Raw genomic sequence first — 25,414 nt, 5'->3', positions numbered from 1 at the left:
TTTAGCCCCGATCTACAGAGATGTTTTGTAGCTCCCATCTACGGCGATGTTTTATAGCCCCGACCGATGGAGATGTTTTATAGCCCCGATCTATGGAGATGTTTTATAGCCCCGATCTGTGGAGATGTTTTATAGCCCCGATCTACAGAGAAGTTTTTTAGCCTCGATCTACGGAGATGTTTTGTAGCCCCGACCTATGGAGATGTTTTTTGTCCCGATCTACGGAGATGTTTTATAGCCCTGATCTGCGGAGATGATTTATAGCCCTGACCTGCGGAGATGTTTTATAGCCCCGATCGACGGAGATGTTTTATAGCCCCGACCTACGGAGATGTTTTATAGCCCCGATCTACGGAGATGTTTTATAGCCCCGACCTATGGAGATGTTTTATAGCCCCGACCTACGGAGATGTTTTATAGCCCCGATCTACGGAGATGTTTTATAGCCCCGACCTATGGAGATGTTTTATAGCCCCGACCTACGGAGATGTTTTATAGCCCCGATCTACGGAGATGTTTTATAGCCCCGATCTACGGATATGTTTATTAGCCCCGATCTACGGAGATGTTTTGTAGCCCCGATCTACGGCGATGTTTTATAGCCCCGACCTATGGAGATGTTTTATAGCCCCGATCTACGGAGATGGTTTGTAGCCCCGATCTACGGAGATGTTTTGTAGCCCCGACCTATGGAGATGTTTTTTGTCCCGACCTATGGAGATGTTTTATAGCCCCGATCTACGGAGATGTTTTATAGCCCCGATCTACGGAGATGTTTTATAGCCCCGACCTATGGAGATGTTTTAGAGCCCTGATCTGCGGAGATGATTTATAGCCCTGACCTGCGGAGATGTTTTATAGCCCCGATCGACGGAGATGTTTTATAGCCCCGACCTACGGTGATGTTTTATAGCCCCGATCTACGGAGATGTTTTATAGCCCCGACCTATGGAGATGTTTTATAGCCCCGACCTACGGAGATGTTTTATAGCCCCGATCTACGGAGATGTTTTATAGCCCCGATCTACGGATATGTTTATTAGCCCCGATCTACGGAGATGTTTTGTAGCCCCGATCTACGGCGATGTTTTATAGCCCCGACCTATGGAGATGTTTTTTGTCCCGATCAACGGAGATGATTTATAGCCACGATTTCCGGAGATGTTTTATAGCCCCGATCTATGGAGATGTTTTATAGCCCCGACCTACGGAAATGTTTTATAGCCCCGATCTACGGAGAGGTTTTATAGCCCCGACCTATGGAGATGTTTTATAGCCCTGATCTACGGAGATGTTTTATAGCCCCGATCTACGGAGATGTTTTATAGCCCCGATCTACGGAGATGTTTTATAGCCCCGATCTACGGAGATGTTTTATAGCCCCGATCTACGGAGATGTTTTATAGCCCCGATCTACGGAGATGTTTTATAGCCCCGATCTATGGAGATGTTTTTTAGCCCCGACCTATGTAGATGTTTTATAGCCCCGATCTACGCAGATGTTTTATAGCCCCGATCTATGGAGTTGTTTTATAGCCCCGACCTACGGAGATGTTTTATAGCCCCGATCTACGGAGATGTTTTATACCCCCGATCTATGGAGATGTTTTATAGCCCCGACCTATGGAGATGTTTTATAGCCCCGATCTACGGAGAAGTTTTCTAGCCCCGACCCGTGGAGATGTTTTATAGCAACGATCTTCGGAGATGTTTTATAGCCCCGATTTACGGAGATGTTTTATAGCCCCGATCTACGGAGATGTTTTATAGCCCCGATCTACGGAGATGTTTTATAGCCCCGATCTATGGAGATGTTTTTTAGCCCCGACCTACGAAGATGTTTTATAGCCCCGATCTACGGAGATGTTTTATAGCCCCGATCTACGGAGATGTTTTATACCCCCGATCTATAGAGATGTTTTATAGCCCCGACCTATGGAGATGTTTTATAGCCCCGATCGACGGAGAATTTTTCTAGCCTCGACCTATGGAGATGTTTTATAGCAACGATCTACGGAGATGTTTTATAGCCCCGATTTACGGAGATGTTTTATAGCCCCGATCTACGGAGATGTTTTATAGCCCCGCTCTACGGAGATGTTTTATAGCCTCGATCTACGGCAATGTTTTATAGCCCCAACCTATGGAGATGTTTTTTGCCCCGATCTACGGAGATGTTTTATAGTCCCGACCTGTGGAGATGTTTTATAGCACCGATCTACGGAGATGTTTTATAGCCCCGATCTACGCAGATGTTTGATAGCCCCGATCTACGGAGATGTTTTATCGTCCCGATCTACGGAGATGTTTTATAGCCCCGATCTAAGGAGATGGTTTATTGCCTCAACCTATGGAGATGTTTTATAGCGCTGATCTATGGAGATGTTTTATTGCCCCTATCTACGGAGATGTTTTATAGCCCTGACATACGGAGATGTTTTATAGCCCCGAGCTATGGAGATGTTTTATAGCCCCGACCTACGGAGATGTTTTATAGCCCCGATCTACGGAGATGTTTTATAGCCCCGATCTATGGAGATGTTTTATAGCCCCGATCTACGGAGATGTTTTATAGCCCCGATCTACGGAGATGTTTTATAGCCCCGATCTACGGAGATGTTTTATAGCCCCGACCTATGGAGATGTTTTATAGCCCCGACCTATGGAGATGTTTTATTGCCCCGACCTACGGAGATGTTTTATAGCCCCGATCTATGGAGATGTTTTATAGCCCCGATCTACGGAGATGTTTTATAGCCCCGATCTACAGAGATGTTTTATAGCCCCGACCTACGGAGATGTTTTATAGCCCCGATTTGCGGAGATGTTTTATAGCCCCGATCTCTGGAGATGTTTTATAGCCCCGACCGATGGAGATGTTTTATAGCCCCGATCTAAGGTGATGCTTTATAGCCCCGATTTACGGAGATGTTTTACAGCCCCGATCTCTGGAGATTTTTTATAGCCCCGACCTATGGAGATGTTTTATAGCCCCGATCTACGGAGATGTTTTATAGCCCCGATCTACGGAGATGTTTTATAGCCCCGATCTACGGAGATGTTTTATAGCCCCGATCTACGGAGATGTTTTATAGCCCCGATCTATGGAGATGTTTTATAGCCCCGATCTACGGAGATGTTTTATAGCCCCGACCTATGGAGATGTTTTATAGCCCCGACCTATGGAGATGTTTTGTAGCCCCGATCTATGGAGATGTTGTATAGCCCCGACCTACGGAGATGTTTTATAGCCCCGATCTACGGAAATGTTTTATAGCCCCGACCTACATCGATGTTTTATAGCCCCGACCTATGGAGATGATTTATAGCCCCGATCTACGGAGATGTTTTATAGTCCCGATCTACGGAGATGTTTTTTAGCCCCGATCTACAAAGATGTTTTGTAGCTCCCATCTACGGCGATGTTTTATAGCCCCGACCGATGGAGATGTTTTATAGCCCCGATCTATGGAGATGTTTTATAGCCCCGATCTGTGGAGATGTTTTATAGCCCCGATTTACGGAGATGTTTTATAGCCCCGATCTACGGAGATGTTTTATAGCCCCGATCTACGGAGATGTTTTATAGCCCTGATCTATGGAGATGTTTTTTAGCCCCGACCTACGAAGATGTTTTATAGCCCCGATCTACGGAGATGTTTTATAGCCCCGATCTATGGAGTTGTTTTATATCCCCGACCTACGGAGATGTTTTATAGCCCCGATCTACGGAGATGTTTTATACCCCCGATCTATAGAGATGTTTTATAGCCCCGACCTATGGAGATGTTTTATAGCCCCGATCGACGGAGAATTTTTCTAGCCCCGACCTATGGAGATGTTTTATAGCAACGATCTACGGAGATGTTTTGTAGCCCCGATTTACGGAGATGTTTTATAGCCCCGATCTACGGAGATGTTTTATAGCCCCGCTCTACGGAGATGTTTTATAGCCTCGATCTACGGCGATGTTTTATAGCCCCAACCTATGGAGATGTTTTTTGCCCCGATCTACGGAGATGTTTTATAGTCCCGACCTGTGGAGATGTTTTATAGCACCGATCTACGGAGATGTTTTATAGCCCCGATCTACGCAGATGTTTGATAGCCCCGATCTACGGAGATGTTTTATCGTCCCGATCTACGGAGATGTTTTATAGCCCCGATCTAAGGAGATGGTTTATTGCCTCAACCTATGGAGATGTTTTATAGCGCTGATCTATGGAGATGTTTTATTGCCCCGATCTACGGAGATGTTTTATAGCCCTGACATACGGAGATGTTTTATAGCCCCGAGCTATGGAGATGTTTTATAGCCCCGACCTACGGAGATGTTTTATAGCCCCGATCTACGGAGATGTTTTATAGCCCCGATCTATGGAGATGTTTTATAGCCCCGACCTACGGAGATGTTTTATAGCCCCGATCTACGGAGATGTTTTATAGCCCCGATCTACGGAGATGTTTTATAGCCCCGATCTACGGAGATGTTTTATAGCCCCGACCTATGGAGATGTTTTATAGCCCCGACCTATGGAGATGTTTTATTGCCCCGACCTACGGAGATGTTTTATAGCCCCGATCTATGGAGATGTTTTATAGCCCCGATCTACGGAGATGTTTTATAGCCCCGATCTACAGAGATGTTTTATAGCCCCGACCTACGGAGATGTTTTATAGCCCCGATTTGCGGAGATGTTTTATAGCCCCGATCTCTGGAGATGTTTTATAGCCCCGACCTATGGAGATGTTTTATAGCCCCGATCTAAGGTGATGCTTTATAGCCCCGATTTACGGAGATGTTTTACAGCCCCGATCTCTGGAGATTTTTTATAGCCCCGACCTATGGAGATGTTTTATAGCCCCGATCTACGGAGATGTTTTATAGCCCCGATCTACGGAGATGTTTTATAGCCCCGATCTACGGAGATGTTTTATAGCCCCGATCTACGGAGATGTTTTATAGCCCCGATCTATGGAGATGTTTTATAGCCCCGATCTACGGAGATGTTTTATAGCCCCGACCTATGGAGATGTTTTATAGCCCCGACCTATGGAGATGTTTTGTAGCCCCGATCTATGGAGATGTTGTATAGCCCCGACCTACGGAGATGTTTTATAGCCCCGATCTACGGAAATGTTTTATAGCCCCGACCTACATCGATGTTTTATAGCCCCGACCTATGGAGATGATTTATAGCCCCGATCTACGGAGATGTTTTATAGTCCCGATCTACGGAGATGTTTTTTAGCCCCGATCTACAGAGATGTTTTGTAGCTCCCATCTACGGCGATGTTTTATAGCCCCGACCGATGGAGATGTTTTATAGCCCCGATCTATGGAGATGTTTTATAGCCCCGATCTGTGGAGATGTTTTATAGCCCCGATCTACAGAGAAGTTTTTTAGCCTCGATCTACGGAGATGTTTTGTAGCCCGACCTATGGAGATGTTTTTTGTCCCGATCTACGGAGATGTTTTATAGCCCTGATCTGCGGAGATGATTTATAGCCCTGACCTGCGGAGATGTTTTATAGCCCCGATCGACGGAAATGTTTTATAGCCCCGACCTACGGAGATGTTTTATAGCCCCGATCTACGGAGATGTTTTATAGCCCCGACCTATGGAGATGTTTTATAGCCCCGACCTACGGAGATGTTTTATAGCCCCGATCTACGGAGATGTTTTATAGCCCCGACCTATGGAGATGTTTTATAGCCCCGACCTACGGAGATGTTTTATAGCCCCGATCTACGGAGATGTTTTATAGCCCCGATCTACGGATATGTTTATTAGCCCCGATCTACGGAGATGTTTTGTAGCCCCGATCTACGGCGATGTTTTATAGCCCCGACCTATGGAGATGTTTTATAGCCCCGATCTACGGAGATGGTTTGTAGCCCCGATCTACGGAGATGTTTTGTAGCCCCGACCTATGGAGATGTTTTTTGTCCCGACCTATGGAGATGTTTTATAGCCCCGATCTACGGAGATGTTTTATAGCCCCGATCTACGGAGATGTTTTATAGCCCCGACCTATGGAGATGTTTTAGAGCCCTGATCTGCGGAGATGATTTATAGCCCTGACCTGCGGAGATGTTTTATAGCCCCGATCGACGGAGATGTTTTATAGCCCCGACCTACGGAGATGTTTTATAGCCCCGATCTACGGAGATGTTTTATAGCCCCGACCTATGGAGATGTTTTATAGCCCCGACCTACGGAGATGTTTTATAGCCCCGATCTACGGAGATGTTTTATAGCCCCGATCTACGGATATGTTTATTAGCCCCGATCTACGGAGATGTTTTGTAGCCCCGATCTACGGCGATGTTTTATAGCCCCGACCTATGGAGATGTTTTTTGTCCCGATCAACGGAGATGATTTATAGCCACGATTTCCGGAGATGTTTTATAGCCCCGATCTATGGAGATGTTTTATAGCCCCGACCTACGGAAATGTTTTATAGCCCCGATCTACGGAGAGGTTTTATAGCCCCGACCTATGGAGATGTTTTATAGCCCTGATCTACGGAGATGTTTTATAGCCCCGATCAACGGAGATGTTTTATAGCCCCGATCTACGGAGATGTTTTATAGCTCCGATCTACGGAGATGTTTTATAGCCCCGATCTATGGAGATGTTTTTTAGCCCCGATCTATGGTGATGTTTTATAGCCCCGATTTACGGAGATGTTTTATAGCCCCGATCTATGGAGATGTTTGAGAGCCCCGACCTATGGAGATGTTTTATAGCCCCGATCTACGGAGATGTTTTATAGCCCCGAGCTATGGAGATGTTTTATAGCCCCGACCTACGGAGATGTTTTATAGCCCCGACCTATGGAGATGTTTTATAGCCCCGATCTGCGGAGATGTTTTATAGCCCCGACCTACGGAGATGTTTTATAGCCCTGATCTGCGGAGATGTTTTATAGCCCCGACCTACGGAGATGTTTTATAGCCCCGATCTCTGGAGATGTTTTATAGCCCCGACCTATGGAGATGTTTTATAGCCCCGATCGAAGGAGATGCTTTATAGCCCCGATCTACGGAGATGTTTTATAGCCCCGATCTACGGAGATGTTTTATAGCCCCGATCTACGGAGATGTTTTATAGCCCCGATCTACGGAGATGTTTTATAGCCCCGATCTACGGAGATGTTTTATAGCCCCGATCTATGGAGATGTTTTATAGCCCCGACCTATGGAGATGTTTTATAGCCCCGATCTATGGAGATGTTGTATAGCCCCGACCGACGGAGATGTTTTATAGCCCCGACCTACGGAGATGTTTTATAGCCCCGATCTACGGAGATGTTTTATAGCCCCGAGCTATGGAGATGTTTTATAGCCCAGACCTACGGAGATGTTTTATAGCCCCGATCTATGGAGATGTTTTATAGCCCCGATCTATGGAGATGGTTTATAGCCCCGATCTACGGAGATGTTTTAGAGCCCCGATCTACGGAGAAGTTTTATAGCCCCGACCGATGGAGATGTTTTATAGCCCCGATCTACGGAGATGTTTTATAGCCCCGATCTACGAGGATGTTTTATAGCCCCGATCTACTGAGATGTTTTATAGCCCCGATCGACGGAGATGTTTTATAGCCCCGATCTATGGAGATGTTTTATAGCCCCGACCTACGGAGATGTTTTGTAGCCCCGATCTACGGAGATGTTTTGTCGCCCCGACCTACGGAAATGTTTTATAGCCCCGGCCTATGGAGATGTTTTATAGCCCCGACCTATGGGGATGTTTTATAGCCCCGATCTATGCAGATGTTTTATTGCCCCGACCTACGGAGATGTTTTACAGCCCCGATCTACGGAGATGTTTTACAGCACCGATCTACGGAGATGTTTTATAGCCCCGACCTACGGAGATGTTTTATAGCCCCGATTTACGGAGATGTTTTATAGCCCCGATCTCTGGAGATGTTTTATAGCCCCGACCTATGGAGATGTTTTATAGCCCCAATCTAAGGAGATGCTTTATAGCCCCGATCTACGGAGATGTTTTATAGCCCCGACCTACGGAGATGTTTTATAGCCCCGACCTCTGGAGATGTTTTATAGCCCCGATCTACGGAGATGTTTTATAGCCCCGATCTGCAGAGATGTTTTATAGCCCCGACCTATGGAGATGTTTTATAGCCCCGACCTACGGAGATGTTTTTAGCCCCGATCTACGGAGATGTTTTATAGCCCCGACCTACGGAGATGTTTTATAGCCCCGATCTACGGAGATGTTTTATAGCCCCGATCTACGGAGATGTTTTATAGCCCCGATCTACGGAGATGTTTTATTGCCCCGACCTACGGAGATGTTTTATAGCGCCGATCTACGGAGATGTTTTATAGCCCCGATCTACGGAGATGTTTTATAGCCCCGACCTACGGAGATGTTTTATAGCCCCGACCTATGGAGATGTTTTATAGCCCCGACCTACGGATATGTTTTATAGCCCCGATTTACGGAGATGTTTTACAGCCCCGATCTCTGGAGATGTTTTATAGCCCCGACCTATGGAGATGTTTTATAGCCCCGATCTACGGAGATGTTTTATAGCCCCGATCTACGGAGATGTTTTACAGCCCCGATCTACGGAGATGTTTTATAGCCCCGATCTACGGAGATGTTTTATAGCCCCGACCTATGGAGATGTTTTATAGCCCCGATCTATGGAGATGTTTTATAGCCCCGATCTACGGAGATGTTTTATAGCCCCGACCTATGGAGATGTTTTATAGCCCCGACCTATGGAGACGTTTTGTAGCCCCGATCTATGGAGATGTTTTATAGCCCCGACCTACGGAGATGTTTTATAGCCCCGATCTACGGAGATGTTTTATAGCCCCGACCTACGGAGATGTTTTATAGCCCCGACCTATGGAGATGTTTTCTAGCCCCGATCTACGGAGATGTTTTATAGTCCAGATCTACGGAGATGTTTTTTAGCCCCGATCTACAGAGATGTTTTGTAGCTCCCATCTACGGCGATGTTTTATAGCCCCGACCTATGGAGATGTTTTATAGCCCCGACCTACGGAGATGTTTTACAGCCCCGAGCTACGGAGATGTTTTATAGCCCCGACCTACGGAGATGTTTTATAGCCCCGACCTATGGAGATGTTTTATAGCCCCGACCTATGGAGATGTTTTATTGCCCCGACCTACGGAGATGTTTTATAGCCCCGATCTACAGAGATGCTTTATAGTCCCGACCTACGGAGATGTTTTATAGCCCCGATTTGCGGAGATGTTTTATAGCCCCGATCTCTGGAGATGTTTTATAGCCCCGACCTATGGAGATGTTTTATAGCCCCGATCTAAGGTGATGCTTTATAGCCCCGATTTACGGAGATGTTTTACAGCCCCGATCTCTGGAGATTTTTGTATAGCCCCGACCTATGGAGATGTTTTATAGCCCCGATCTACGGAGATGTTTTATAGCCCCGATCTACGGAGATGTTTTATAGCCCCGATCTACGGAGATGTTTTATAGCCCCGATCTACGGAGATGTTTTATAGCCCCGATCTATGGAGATGTTTTATAGCCCCGATCTACGGAGATGTTTTATAGCCCCCACCTATGGAGATGTTTTATAGCCCCGACCTATGGAGATGTTTTGTAGCCCCGATCTATGGAGATGTTGTATAGCCCCGACCTACGGAGATGTTTTATAGCCCCGCTCTACGGAAATGTTTTATAGCCCCGACCTACATCGATGTTTTATAGCCCCGACCTATGGAGATGATTTATAGCCCCGATCTACGGAGATGTTTTACAGCCCCGAGCTACGGAGATGTTTTATAGCCCCGACCTACGGAGATGTTTTATAGCCCCGACCTATGGAGATGTTTTATAGCCCCGACCTATGGAGATGTTTTATTGCCCCGACCTACGGAGATGTTTTATAGCCCCGACCTATGGAGATGTTTTATAGCCCCGACCTATGGAGATGTTTTATTGCCCCGACCTACGGAGATGTTTTATAGCCCCGATCTATGGAGATGTTTTATAGCCCCGATCTACGGAGATGTTTTATAGCCCCGATCTACAGAGATGTTTTATAGCCCCGACCTACGGAGATGTTTTATAGCCCCGATTTGCGGAGATGTTTTATAGCCCCGATCTCTGGAGATGTTTTATAGCCCCGACCTATGGAGATGTTTTATAGCACCGATCTAAGGTGATGCTTTATAGCCCCGATTTACGGAGATGTTTTACAGCCCCGATCTCTGGAGATTTTTTATAGCCCCGACCTATGGAGATGTTTTATAGCCCCGATCTACGGAGATGTTTTATAGCCCCGATCTACGGAGATGTTTTATAGCCCCGATCTACGGAGATGTTTTATAGCCCCGATCTACGGAGATGTTTTATAGCCCCGATCTATGGAGATGTTTTATAGCCCCGATCTACGGAGATGTTTTATAGCCCCCACCTATGGAGATGTTTTATAGCCCCGACCTATGGAGATGTTTTGTAGCCCCGATCTATGGAGATGTTGTATAGCCCCGACCTACGGAGATGTTTTATAGCCCCGATCTACGGAAATGTTTTATAGCCCCGACCTACATCGATGTTTTATAGCCCCGACCTATGGAGATGATTTATAGCCCCGATCTACGGAGATGTTTTATAGTCCCGATCTACGGAGATGTTTTTTAGCCCCGATCTACAGAGATGTTTTGTAGCTCCCATCTACGGCGATGTTTTATAGCCCCGACCTATGGAGATGTTTTATAGCCCCGATCTATGGAGATGTTTTATAGCCCCGATCTGTGGAGATGTTTTATAGCCCCGATCTACAGAGAAGTTTTTTAGCCTCGATCTACGGAGATGTTTTGTAGCCCCGACCTATGGAGATGTTTTTTGTCCCGATCTACGGAGATGTTTTATAGCCCTGATCTGCGGAGATGATTTATAGCCCTGACCTGCGGAGATGTTTTACAGCCCCGATCGACGGAGATGTTTTATAGCCCCGACCTACGGAGATGTTTTATAGCCCCGATCTACGGAGATGTTTTATAGCCCCGACCTATGGAGATGTTTTATAGCCCCGACCTACGGAGATGTTTTATAGCCCCGATCTACGGAGATGTTTTATAGCCCCGACCTATGGAGATGTTTTATAGCCCCGACCTACGGAGATGTTTTATAGCCCCGATCTACGGAGATGTTTTATAGCCCCGATCTACGGATATGTTTATTAGCCCCGATCTACGGAGATGTTTTGTAGCCCCGATCTACGGCGATGTTTTATAGCCCCGACCTATGGAGATGTTTTATAGCCCCGATCTACGGAGATGGTTTGTAGCCCCGATCTACGGAGATGTTTTGTAGCCCCGACCTATGGAGATGTTTTTTGTCCCGACCTATGGAGATGTTTTATAGCCCCGATCTACGGAGATGTTTTATAGCCCCGATCTACGGAGATGTTTTATAGCCCCGACCTATGGAGATGTTTTAGAGCACTGATCTGCGGAGATGATTTATAGCCCTGACCTGCGGAGATGTTTTATAGCCCCGATCGACGGAGATGTTTTATAGCCCCGACCTACGGAGATGTTTTATAGCCCCGATCTACGGAGATGTTTTATAGCCCCGACCTATGGAGATGTTTTATAGCCCCGACCTACGGAGATGTTTTATAGCCCCGATCTACGGAGATGTTTTATAGCCCCGATCTACGGATATGTTTATTAGCCCCGATCTACGGAGATGTTTTGTAGCCCCGATCTACGGCGATGTTTTATAGCCCCGACCTATGGAGATGTTTTATAGCCCCGATCTACGGAGATGGTTTGCAGCCCCGATCTGCGGAGATGTTTTATAGCCCCTATCTACGGAGATGTTTTATAGCCCCGATCTACGGAGATGTTTTATAGCCTCGATCTACGGAGATGTTTTGTAGCCCCGACCTATGGAGATGTTTTTTGTCCCGATCAACGGAGATGATTTATAGCCACGATTTCCGGAGATGTTTTATAGCCCCGATCTATGGAGATGTTTTATAGCCCCGACCTACGGAAATGTTTTATAGCCCCGATCTACGGAGAGGTTTTATAGCCCCGACCTACGGAGATGTTTTATAGCCCTGATCTACGGAGATGTTTTATAGCCCCGATCTACGGAGATGTTTTATAGCCCCGATCTACGGAGATGTTTTATAGCCCCGATCTACGGAGATGTTTTATAGCCCCGATCTATGGAGATGTTTTTTAGCCCCGACCTACGTAGATGTTTTATAGCCCCGATCTACGGAGATGTTTTATAGCCCCGATCTACGGAGTTGTTTTATACCCCCGATCTATGGAGATGTTTTATAGCCCCGACCTATGGAGATGTTTTATAGCCCCGACCTACGGAGAAGTTTTCTAGCCCCGACCTATGGAGATGTTTTATAGCAACGATCTACGGAGATGTTTTATAGCCCCGATTTACGGAGATGTTTTATAGCCCCGATCTACGGAGATGTTTTATAGCCCCGATCTACGGAGATGTTTTATAGCCTCGATCTACGGAGATGTTTTATAGCCCCAACCTATGGAGATGTTTTTTGCCCCGATCTACGGAGATGTTTTATAGTCCCGACCTATGGAGATGTTTTATAGCACCGAAGTATGGAGATGTTTTATAGCCCCGAGCTATGGACATATTTTATAGCCCCGACCTATGGAGATGTTTTATAGCCCCGATCTACGGAGACGTTTTATAGCCCCGATCTAACGAGATGTTTTATAGTCCCGATCTACAGAGATGTTTTATAGCCCCGATCTACGGAGATGTTTTATAGCCCCGATCCATGGAGATGTTTTATAGCCCCGATCTATGGTGATGTTTTATAGCCCCGATTTACGGAGATGTTTTATAGCCCCGATCTATGGAGATGTTTGAGAGCCCCGACCACGGAGATGTTTTATAGCCCCGATCTACGGAGATGTTTGATAGCCCCGATCTACGGAGATGTTTTATCGTCCCGATCTACGATGTTTTATAGCCCCGATCTAAGGAGATGGTTTATTGCCCCAACCTATGGAGATGTTTTATAGCGCTGATCTATGGAGATGTTTTATAGCCCCGATCTACGGAGATGTTTTATAGCCCCGAGCTGTGGAGATGTTTTATAGCCCCGACCTACGGAGATGTTTTATAGCCCCGATCCATGGAGATGTTTTATAGCCCCGATCTATGGTGATGTTTTATAGCCCCGATTTACGGAGATGTTTTATAGCCCCGATCTATGGAGATGTTTGAGAGCCCCGACCACGGAGATGTTTTATAGCCCCGATCTACGGAGATGTTTTATAGCCCCGAGCTATGGAGATGTTTTATAGCCCCGACCTACGGAGATGTTTTATAGCCCCGACCTATGGAGATGTTTTATAGCCCCGATCTGCGGAGATGTTTTATAGCCCCGACCTACGGAGATGTTTTATAGCCCTGATCTGCGGAGATGTTTTATAGCCCCGACCTACGGAGATGTTTTATAGCCCCGATCTCTGGAGATGTTTTATAGCCCCGACCTATGGAGATGTTTTATAGCCCCGACCTACGGAGATGTTTTATAGCCCTGATCTGCGGAGATGTTTTATAGCCCCGACCTACGGAGATGTTTTATAGCCCCGATCTACGGAGATGTTTTATAGCCCCGATCTACGGAGATGTTTTATAGCCCCGATCTACGGAGATGTTTTATAGCCCCGATCTTTGGAGATGTTTTATAGCCCCGACCTATGGAGATGTTTTATAGCCCCGATCTATGGAGATGTTGTATAGCCCCGACCGACGGAGATGTTTTATAGCCCCGACCTACGGAGATGTTTTATAGCCCCGATCTACGGAGATGTTTTATAGCCCCGAGCTATGGAGATGTTTTATAGCCCAGACCTACGGAGATGTTTTATAGCCCCGACCGATGGAGATGTTTTATAGCCCCGATCTACGGAGATGTTTTATAGCCCCGATCTACGAGGATGTTTTATAGCCCCGATCTACTGAGATGTTTTATAGCCCCGATCGACGGAGATGTTGTATAGCCCCGACCGACGGAGATGTTTTATAGCCCCGACCTACGGAGATGTTTTATAGCCCCGATCTACGGAGATGTTTTATAGCCCCGAGCTATGGAGATGTTTTATAGCCCAGATCTACGGAGAAGTTTTATAGCCCCGACCGATGGAGATGTTTTATAGCCCCGATCTACGGAGATGTTTTATAGCCCCGATCTACGAGGATGTTTTATAGCCCCGATCTACTGAGATGTTTTATAGCCCCGATCGACGGAGATGTTTTATAGCCCCGATCTATGGAGATGTTTTATAGCCCCGACCTACGGAGATGTTTTGTAGCCCCGATCTACGGAGATGTTTTGTCGCCCCGACCTACGGAAATGTTTTATAGCCCCGGCCTATGGAGATGTTTTATAGCCCCGACCTATGGGGATGTTTTATAGCCCCGATCTATGCAGATGTTTTAATGCCCCGACCTACGGAGATGTTTTACAGCCCCGATCTACGGAGATGTTTTACAGCCCCGATCTACGGAGATGTTTTATAGCCCCGACCTACGGAGATGTTTTATAGCCCCGATTTACGGAGATGTTTTATAGCCCCGATCTCTGGAGATGTTTTATAGCCCCGACCTATGGAGATGTTTTATAGCCCCAATCTAAGGAGATGCTTTATAGCCCCGATCTACGGAGATGTTTTATAGCCCCGACCTACGGAGATGTTTTATAGCCCCGACCTCTGGAGATGTTTTATAGCCCCGATCTACGGAGATGTTTTATAGCCCCGATCTACAGAGATGTTTTATAGCCCCGACCTACGGAGATGTTTTATAGCCCCGACCTACGGAGATGTTTTATAGCCCCGATCTACGGAGATGTTTTATAGCCCCGACCTACGGAGATGTTTTATAGCCCCGATCTATGGAGATGTTTTATAGCCCCGACCTACGGATATGTTTTATAGCCCCGATTTACGGACATGTTTTACAGCCCCGATCTCTGGAGATGTTTTATAGCCCCGACCTATGGAGATGTTTTATAGCCCCGATCTACGGAGATGTTTTATAGCCCCGACCTACGGAGATGTTTTAGAGCCCTGATCTGCGGAGATGATTTGTAGCCCTGACCTGCGGAGATGTTTTACAGCCCCGATCGACGGAGATGTTTTATAGCCCCGACCTACGGAGATGTTTTATAGCCCCGATCTACGGAGATGTTTTATAGCCCCGACCTATGGAGATGTTTTATAGCCCCGACCTACGGAGATGTTTTATAGCCCCGATCTACGGAGATGTTTTATAGCCCCGACCTATGGAGATGTTTTATAGCCCCGACCTACGGAGATGTTTTATAGCCCCGATCTACGGAGATGTTTTATAGCCCCGATCTACGGATATGTTTATTAGCCCCGATCTACGGAGATGTTTTGTAGCCCCGATCTACGGCGATGTTTTATAGCCCCGACCTATGGAGATGTTTTATAGCCCCAATCTACGGAGATGGTTTGTAGCCCCGATCTACGGAGATGTTTTGTAGCCCCGACCTATGGAGATGTTTTTTGTCCCGACCTATGGAGATGTTTTATAGCCCCGATCTACGGAGATGTTTTATAGCCCCGATCTACGGAGATGTTTTATAGCCCCGACCTATGGAGATGTTTTAGAGCACTGATCTGCGGAGATGATTTATAGCCCTGACCTGCGGAGATGTTTTATAGCCCCGATCGACGGAGATGTTTTATAGCCCCGACCTACGGAGATGTTTTATAGCCCCGATCTACGGAGATGTTTTATAGCCCCGACCTATGGAGATGTTTTATAGCCCCGACCTACGGAGATGTTTTATAGCCCCGATCTACGGAGATGTTTTATAGCCCCGATCTACGGATATGTTTATTAGCCCCGATCTACGGAGATGTTTTGTAGCCCCGATCTACGGCGATGTTTTATAGCCCCGACCTATGGAGATGTTTTATAGCCCCGATCTACGGAGATGGTTTGCAGCCCCGATCTGCGGAGATGTTTTATAGCCCCTATCTACGGAGATGTTTTATAGCCCCGATCTACGGAGATGTTTTATAGCCTCGATCTACGGAGATGTTTTGTAGCCCCGACCTATGGAGATGTTTTTTGTCCCGATCAACGGAGATGATTTATAGCCACGATTTCCGGAGATGTTTTATAGCCCCGATCTATGGAGATGTTTTATAGCCCCGACCTACGGAAATGTTTTATAGCCCCGATCTACGGAGAGGTTTTATAGCCCCGACCTACGGAGATGTTTTATAGCCCTGATCTACGGAGATGTTTTATAGCCCCGATCTACGGAGATGTTTTATAGCCCCGATCTACGGAGATGTTTTATAGCCCCGATCTACGGAGATGTTTTATAGCCCCGATCTATGGAGATGTTTTTTAGCCCCGACCTACGTAGATGTTTTATAGCCCCGATCTACGGAGATGTTTTATAGCCCCGATCTACGGAGTTGTTTTATACCCCCGATCTATGGAGATGTTTTATAGCCCCGACCTATGGAGATGTTTTATAGCCCCGACCTACGGAGAAGTTTTCTAGCCCCGACCTATGGAGATGTTTTATAGCAACGATCTACGGAGATGTTTTATAGCCCCGATTTACGGAGATGTTTTATAGCCCCGATCTACGGAGATGTTTTATAGCCCCGATCTACGGAGATGTTTTATAGCCTCGATCTACGGAGATGTTTTATAGCCCCAACCTATGGAGATGTTTTTTGCCCCGATCTACGGAGATGTTTTATAGTCCCGACCTATGGAGATGTTTTATAGCACCGAAGTATGGAGATGTTTTATAGCCCCGAGCTATGGACATATTTTATAGCCCCGACCTATGGAGATGTTTTATAGCCCCGATCTACGGAGACGTTTTATAGCCCCGATCTAACGAGATGTTTTATAGTCCCGATCTACAGAGATGTTTTATAGCCCCGATCTACGGAGATGTTTTATAGCCCCGATCCATGGAGATGTTTTATAGCCCCGATCTATGGTGATGTTTTATAGCCCCGATTTACGGAGATGTTTTATAGCCCCGATCTATGGAGATGTTTGAGAGCCCCGACCACGGAGATGTTTTATAGCCCCGATCTACGGAGATGTTTGATAGCCCCGATCTACGGAGATGTTTTATCGTCCCGATCTACGATGTTTTATAGCCCCGATCTAAGGAGATGGTTTATTGCCCCAACCTATGGAGATGTTTTATAGCGCTGATCTATGGAGATGTTTTATAGCCCCGATCTACGGAGATGTTTTATAGCCCCGAGCTGTGGAGATGTTTTATAGCCCCGACCTACGGAGATGTTTTATAGCCCCGATCCATGGAGATGTTTTATAGCCCCGATCTATGGTGATGTTTTATAGCCCCGATTTACGGAGATGTTTTATAGCCCCGATCTATGGAGATGTTTGAGAGCCCCGACCACGGAGATGTTTTATAGCCCCGATCTACGGAGATGTTTTATAGCCCCGAGCTATGGAGATGTTTTATAGCCCCGACCTACGGAGATGTTTTATAGCCCCGACCTATGGAGATGTTTTATAGCCCCGATCTGCGGAGATGTTTTATAGCCCCGACCTACGGAGATGTTTTATAGCCCTGATCTGCGGAGATGTTTTATAGCCCCGACCTACGGAGATGTTTTATAGCCCCGATCTCTGGAGATGTTTTATAGCCCCGACCTATGGAGATGTTTTATAGCCCCGACCTACGGAGATGTTTTATAGCCCTGATCTGCGGAGATGTTTTATAGCCCCGACCTACGGAGATGTTTTATAGCCCCGATCTACGGAGATGTTTTATAGCCCCGATCTACGGAGATGTTTTATAGCCCCGATCTACGGAGATGTTTTATAGCCCCGATCTTTGGAGATGTTTTATAGCCCCGACCTATGGAGATGTTTTATAGCCCCGATCTATGGAGATGTTGTATAGCCCCGACCGACGGAGATGTTTTATAGCCCCGACCTACGGAGATGTTTTATAGCCCCGATCTACGGAGATGTTTTATAGCCCCGATCTACGGAGATGTTTTATAGCCCCGATCTACGGAGATGTTTTATAGCCCCGATCTTTGGAGATGTTTTATAGCCCCGACCTATGGAGATGTTTTATAGCCCCGATCTATGGAGATGTTGTATAGCCCCGATCTACTGAGATGTTTTATAGCCCCGATCGACGGAGATGTTTTATAGCCCCGACCGATGGAGATGTTTTATAGCCCCGATCTACGGAGATGTTTTATAGCCCCGATCTACGAGGATGTTTTATAGCCCCGATCTACTGAGATGTTTTATAGCCCCGATCGACGGAGATGTTGTATAGCCCCGATCTACGGAGATGTTTTATAGCCCCGAGCTATGGAGATGTTTTATAGCCCAGATCTACGGAGAAGTTTTATAGCCCCGACCGATGGAGATGTTTTATAGCCCCGATCTACGGAGATGTTTTATAGCCCCGATCTACGAGGATGTTTTATAGCCCCGATCTACTGAGATGTTTTATAGCCCCGATCGACGGAGATGTTTTATAGCCCCGATCTATGGAGATGTTTTATAGCCCCGACCTACGGAGATGTTTTGTAGCCCCGATCTACGGAGATGTTTTGTCGCCCCGACCTACGGAAATGTTTTATAGCCCCGGCCTATGGAGATGTTTTATAGCCCCGACCTATGGGGATGTTTTATAGCCCCGATCTATGCAGATGTTTTATTGCCCCGACCTACGGAGATGTTTTACAGCCCCGATCTACGGAGATGTTTTACAGCCCCGATCTACGGAGATGTTTTATAGCCCCGACCTACGGAGATGTTTTATAGCCCCGATTTACGGAGATGTTTTATAGCCCCGATCTCTGGAGATGTTTTATAGCCCCGACCTATGGAGATGTTTTATAGCCCCAATCTAAGGAGATGCTTTAAAGCCCCGATCTACGGAGATGTTTTATAGCCCCGACCTACGGAGATGTTTTATAGCCCCGACCTCTGGAGATGTTTTATAGCCCCGATCTACGGAGATGTTTTATAGCCCCGATCTACAGAGATGTTTTATAGCCCCGACCTATGGAGATGTTTTATAGCCCCGACCTACGGAGATGTTTGATAGCCCCGATCTACGGAGATGTTTTATAGCCCCGACCTACGGAGATGTTTTATAGCCCCGATCTATGGAGATGTTTTATAGCCCCGATCTACGGATATGTTTTATAGCCCCGATTTACGGACATGTTTTACAGCCCCGATCTCTGGAGATGTTTTATAGCCCCGACCTATGGAGATGTTTTATAGCCCCGATCTACGGAGATGTTTTATAGCCCCGATCTACGGAGATGTTTTACAGCCCCGATCTACGGAGATGTTTTATAGCCCCGATCTATGGAGATGTTTTATAGCCCCGATCTACGGAGATGTTTTATAGCCCCGACCTATGGAGATGTTTTATAGCCCCGACCTATGGAGACGTTTTGTAGCCCCGATCTATGGAGATGTTTTATAGCCCCGACCTACGGAGATGTTTTATAGCCCCGATCTACGGAGATGTTTTATAGCCCCGACCTACGGAGATGTTTTATAGCCCCGACCTATGGAGATGTTTTCTAGCCCCGATCTACGGAGATGTTTTATAGTCCCGATCTACGGAGATGTTTTTTAGCCCCGATCTACAGAGATGTTTTGTAGCTCCCATCTACGGCGATGTTTTATAGCCCCGACCTATGGAGATGTTTTATAGCCCCGATCTACGGAGATGTTTTATAGCCCCGATCTGTGGAGATGTTTTATAGCCCCGATCTACGGAGATGTTTTATAGCCTCGATCTACGGAGATGTTTTGTAGCCCCGACCTATGGAGATGTTTTTTGTCCCGATCTACGGAGATGTTTTATAGCCCCGACCTGTGGAGATGTTTTATAGCCCCGATCTACGGAGATGTTTTATAGCCCCGATCTACGGAGATGTTTTATAGCCCCGATCTACGGAGATGTTTTATAGCCCCGACCTATGGAGATGTTTCATAGCCCCGATCTACGGAGATGTTTTATAGCCCCGACCTACGGAGAGGTTTTATAGCCCCGATCTACGGAGATGTTTTATAGCCCCGACCTATGGAGATGTTTTATAGCCCCGACCTACGGAGATGTTTTATAGCCCCGATCTGCGGAGATGTTTTATAGCCCCGATCTACGGATATGTTTATTAGCCCCGACCTACGGAGATTTTTTGTAGCCCCGATCTACGGCGATGTTTTATAGCCCCGACCTATGGAGATGTTTTATAGCCCCGATCTACGGAGATGGTTTATAGACCCGATCTACGGAGATGTTTTATAGCCCCGATCTGCGGAGATGTTTTATAGCCCCGATCTGCGGAGATGTTTTATAGCCCCGATCTACGGAGATGTTTTATAGCCCCGATCTACGGAGTTGTTTTATACCCCCGATCTATGGAGATGTTTTATAGCCCCGACCTATGGAGATGTTTTATAGCCCCGACCTACGGAGAAGTTTTCTAGCCCCGACCTATGGAGATGTTTTATAGCAACGATCTACGGAGATGTTTTATAGCCCCGATTTACGGAGATGTTTTATAGCCCCGATCTACGGAGATGTTTTATAGCCCCGATCTACGGAGATGTTTTATAGCCTCGATCTACGGAGATGTTTTATAGCCCCAACCTATGGAGATGTTTTTTGCCCCGATCTACGGAGATGTTTTATAGTCCCGACCTATGGAGATGTTTTATAGCACCGAAGTATGGAGATGTTTTATAGCCCCGAGCTATGGACATATTTTATAGCCCCGACCTATGGAGATGTTTTATAGCCCCGATCTACGGAGACGTTTTATAGCCCCGATCTAACGAGATGTTTTATAGTCCCGATCTACAGAGATGTTTTATAGCCCCGATCTACGGAGATGTTTTATAGCCCCGATCTACGCAGATGTTTGATAGCCCCGATCTACGGAGATGTTTTATCGTCCCGATCTACGATGTTTTATAGCCCCGATCTAAGGAGATGGTTTATTGCCCCAACCTATGGAGATGTTTTATAGCGCTGATCTATGGAGATGTTTTATAGCCCCGATCTACGGAGATGTTTTATAGCCCCGAGCTGTGGAGATGTTTTATAGCCCCGACCTACGGAGATGTTTTATAGCCCCGATCCATGGAGATGTTTTATAGCCCCGATTTATGGTGATGTTTTATAGCCCCGATTTACGGAGATGTTTTATAGCCCCGATCTATGGAGATGTTTGAGAGCCCCGACCTATGGAGATGTTTTATAGCCCCGATCTACGGAGATGTTTTATAGCCCCGAGCTATGGAGATGTTTTATAGCCCCGACCTACGGAGATGTTTTATAGCCCCGACCTATGGAGATGTTTTATAGCCCCGATCTGCGGAGATGTTTTATAGCCCCGACCTACGGAGATGTTTTATAGCCCTGATCTGCGGAGATGTTTTATAGCCCCGACCTACGGAGATGTTTTATAGCCCCGATCTCTGGAGATGTTTTATAGCCCCGACCTATGGAGATGTTTTATAGCCCCGATCGAAGGAGATGCTTTATAGCCCCGATCTACGGAGATGTTTTATAGCCCCGATCTACGGAGATGTTTTATAGCCCCGATCTACGGAGATGTTTTATAGCCCCGATCTACGGAGATGTTTTGTAGCCCCGATCTACGGAGATGTTTTATAGCCCCGATCTTTGGAGATGTTTTATAGCCCCGACCTATGGAGATGTTTTATAGCCCCGATCTATGGAGATGTTGTATAGCCCCGACCGTCGGAGATGTTTTATAGCCCCGACCTACGGAGATGTTTTATAGCCCCGATCTACGGAGATGTTTTATAGCCCCGAGCTATGGAGATGTTTTATAGCCCAGACCTACGGAGATGTTTTATAGCCCCGATCGATGGAGATGTTTTATAGCCCCGATCTATGGAGATGGTTTATAGCCCCGATCTACGGAGATGTTTTAGAGCCCCGATCTACGGAGAAGCTTTATAGCCCCGACCGATGGAGATGTTTTATAGCCCCGATCTACGGAGATGTTTTATAGCCCCGATCTACGAGGATGTTTTATAGCCCCGATCTACTGAGATGTTTTATAACCCCGATCGACGGAGATGTTTTATAGCCCCGATCTATGGAGATGTTTTATAGCCCCGACCTATGGGGATGTTTTATAGCCCCGATCTATGCAGATGTTTTATTGCCCCGACCTACGGAGATGTTTTACAGCCCCGATCTACGGAGATGTTTTATTGCCCCGACCTACGGAGATATTTTATAGCCCCGACCTACGGACAGGTTTTATAGCCCCGATCTACGGAGATGTTTTATAGCCCCGACCTACGGACATGTTTTATAGCCCCGATCTACGGAGATGTTTTATAGCACCGCTATATGGAGATGTTTTATAGGCCCGATCTACGGAGATGTTTTATAGCTCCGATCTACGGAGATGTTTTTTTGCCCCGACCTAAGGAGATGTTTTATAGCTCTGATCTATGGAGATGTTTGAGAGCCCCGATCTACGGAGATGTTTTATAGCCTCGACCTACGGAGATGTTTTATAGCCCCGACCTACGGAGATGTTTTATAGCCCCGACCTATGGAGATGTTTTATTGCCCCGACCTACGGAGATGTTTTATAGCCCCGATCTACGGAGATGTTTTATAGCCCCGATCTATGGAGATGTTTTATAGCCCCGACCTATGCAGATGTTTTATAGCCCCGACCTATGGAGATGTTTTATAGCCCCGACCTATGCAGATGTTTTATCGCCTCGATCTACGGAGATGTTTTATAGCCCCGATCAACGGAGATGATTTATAGCCCCGATCTACGGAGATGTTTTATAGCCCCGATCTATGGAGATGTTTTATAGCCCCGATCTATGGAGATGTTTTATAGCCCCGACCTACGGAGATGTTTTATAGCCCCGATCTACGGAGATGTTTTATAGCCTCGAGCTATGGAGATGTTTTATAGAACCCGACCTACGGAGATGTTTTATAGCCCCGACCTACAGAGATGTTTTATAGCCCCGATCTACGGAGATGTTTTATAGCCCCGACCTACGGAGATGTTTTATCGCCCCGATCTACGGAGATGTTTTATAGCCCCGATCAACGGAGATGTTTTATAGCCCCGATCTACGGAGATGTTTTATAGCCCCGATCTACAGAGATGTTTTATAGCCCCGACCTACGGAGATGTTTTATAGCCCCGATCTGCGGAGATGTTTTATAGCCTCGAGCTATGGAGATGTATTATAGCCCCGACCTACGGAGATGTTTTATAGCCCCGATCTACGGAGATGTTTTATAGCCCCGATCTACGGAGATGTTTTATAGCCCCGATCTACAGAGATGTTTTATAGCCCCGATTTACGGTGAAGTTTTATAGCCCCGACCTACGGAGATGTTTTATAGCCCCGATCTACGGAGATGTTTTATCGCCCCGATCTACGGAGATGTTTTTTGCCCCGATCTACGTAGATGTTTTATAGCCCCGATCTACGGAGATGTTTTATAGCCCCGATCTACGGAGATGTTTTATAGCCCCGATCTATGGAGATGTTTTATAGCCCCGACCTACGGAGATGTTTTATAGCCCCGATCTACGGAGATGTTTTATCGACCCGAGCTATGGAGATGTTTTATAGACCCCGACCTATGGAGATGTTTTATAGCCCCGATCTACGGAGATGTTTTATTGCCCCGATCTATGGAGATGTTTTATAGCCCCGATCTACGGAGATGTTTTATAGCCCCGATCTACGGAGAAGTTTTATAGCCCCGACCGATGGAGATGTTTTATAGCCCCGATCTACGGAGATGTTTTATAGCCCCGATCTACGGAGATGTTTTATAGCCCCGATCTACGGAGATGTTTTATAGCCCCGATCTACTGAGATGTTTTATAGCCCAGATCTCTGGAGATGTTTTATAGCCCCGATCTACGGAGATGTTTTATAGCCCCGACCTATGGAGATGTTTTATAGCTCCGATCTATGGAGATGTTTTATAGCCCTGATCCAAGCAGATGTTTTATAGACCTGACCTACGGAGATGTTTTATAGCCCCGATCTACGGAGATGTTTTTTAGCCCCGATCTACGGAGATGTTTTATAGCCCCGATCTACGGAGATGTTTTTTAGCCCCGACCGATGGAGATGTTTTATAGCCCCGACCTGCGGAGATGTTTTATAGCCCCGACCTACGGAGATGTTTTATGGCCCCGATCGACGGAGATGTTTTATAGCCCCGAACTATGGAGATGTTTATTAGCCCCGATCTATGGAGATGTTTTATAGCCCCGACCTATGGAGATGTTTTATAGCCCCGACCTATGGAGATGTTTTATAGCTCCGATCTATGGAGATGTTTTATAGCCCCGACCTACGGAGATGTTTTATAGCCCCGATCTACGGAGATGTTTTATAGCCCCGACCTACGGAGATGCTTTATAGCCCCGAACTGCGGAGATGTTTTATAGCCCCGATCTACGGATATGTTTTATAGCCCCGATCTACGGAGATGTTTTTTAGCCCCGATCTACGAAGATGTTTTGTAGCCCCGACCTACGGAGATGTTTTATAGCCCCGACCTATGGAGATGTTTTATAGCCCCGATCGACGGAGATGTTTTATAGCCCCCATCTGCGGAGATGTTTTTTTGCCCCAATCTACGGAGATTTTTTATAGCCCCGATCTACGGAGATGTTTTATAGCCCCGACCTTAGGAGATGTTTTATAGCCCCGACCTACGGAGATGTTTTATAGCCCCGATCTACGGAGATGTTTTATAGCCCCGATCTACGGAGTTTTCTTATAGCCCCGATCTACGGAGATAATTTATAGCCCCTACCTATGGAGATGTTTTGTAGCCCCGACCTATGGAGATGTTTTATAGCCCCGACCTACGGAGATATTTTATAGCCCCGACCTACGGACATGTTTTATAGCACCGATCTACGGAGCTGTTTTATAACCCCGACCTAAGGAGATGTTTTATAGCCCCGATCTACGGAGGTGTTTTATAGCCCCGATCTACGGAGATGTTTTATAGCCCCGATCTACGGAGATGTTTTATAGCCCCGATATACGGAGATGTTTTATAGCCCCGATCTACGGAGATGTTTTATAGCCCCGATCTACGGAGATGTTTTATTGCCCCGACCTAAGGAGATGTTTTGTAGCCCCGACCTATGGAGATGTTTTATAGCCCCGACCTACGGAGATGTTTTTTTGCCCCGATCTACGGAGATGTTTTATAGCCCCGACCTACGGAGATGTTTTAAAGCCCCGACCTATGGAGATGTTTTCTAGCCCCGATCTAC

This window comes from Pristiophorus japonicus, chromosome 12 (assembly GCF_044704955.1).
Source record: "Pristiophorus japonicus isolate sPriJap1 chromosome 12, sPriJap1.hap1, whole genome shotgun sequence".
In the NCBI taxonomy this organism is placed as follows: Eukaryota; Metazoa; Chordata; class Chondrichthyes; family Pristiophoridae; genus Pristiophorus; species Pristiophorus japonicus.
The sequence above is the reverse complement of the archived record's forward strand: the minus strand, read 5'-3'. Positions refer to the sequence as shown.